This window comes from Triticum dicoccoides, chromosome 3A (assembly GCF_002162155.2).
Source record: "Triticum dicoccoides isolate Atlit2015 ecotype Zavitan chromosome 3A, WEW_v2.0, whole genome shotgun sequence".
NCBI classification, from domain to species: domain Eukaryota; kingdom Viridiplantae; phylum Streptophyta; class Magnoliopsida; order Poales; family Poaceae; genus Triticum; species Triticum dicoccoides.
Genome location: NC_041384.1, coordinates 752,790,396 through 752,791,146, shown reverse-complemented (window position 1 = coordinate 752,791,146; position 751 = coordinate 752,790,396).

Here is a 751-nt window from a genome sequence, read left to right as displayed (position 1 = left end):
CATCGCCGCAGCGCCACCAAAGGGGAGCCCCGCAGATCCGCCGGCGACCCGACCTGCCGCCGAGCCGAGCGCCGCCGCGAGGGCCGGCCGTCCCACGCCGCCAGGAGCCTCACGAGGAGGGAGGGAGCCCCACCGCCGTTGACGCACGCGCGGGCTTTGCCCGGCGGCGTCCCCTGGCGGCGGCGAGGGAGAAGGAGGGCAAAGGAAGGGAGCGGCGGCGGCGATCTAGGGTTCCGCCCGGGCCACTCGCGGGAGCGGCACGGGGGACGGGAGTAATAGGCCAGGCCTTTATCCCTGTCTACTACCCTCACTGGGCCCACGCTGAAACCCTCTGTCCCATTGACCACTTATCTCTGTCCAGGAGCTGCTCCACCGTGCAATCTGCTCTCAGTGCGCTGCCCCGAGCTCCCGATCACCCCCAAACATGTTTAAGAAGCGACTCTCCTTCTCCGTCTAAGGCTAGGCATAACATGAGTGAATGAAACAGGCGTGTAAAAATAGTGTTTCTCCGGGGCAGAGCTTGGAACCTTAGAAACGACATCATCTTTGTTCAAGGTAAGGCTATGGGGCTGTTTGGAAAGCTGCCAACGCTGGCCATACCAAAATATTGGCGAGCCAACGTTATTTGGCGGTTGTTTGGATCGGGGCCGAAAAATTGGCTCGCCCTGCTTGCCCCAAGCCCCTCCGTGTTACGCGCGGGCGAAACGAGGGCGCCGAAAAGGTTGGCCAAAAAATTGGCGACGTTGCTTTG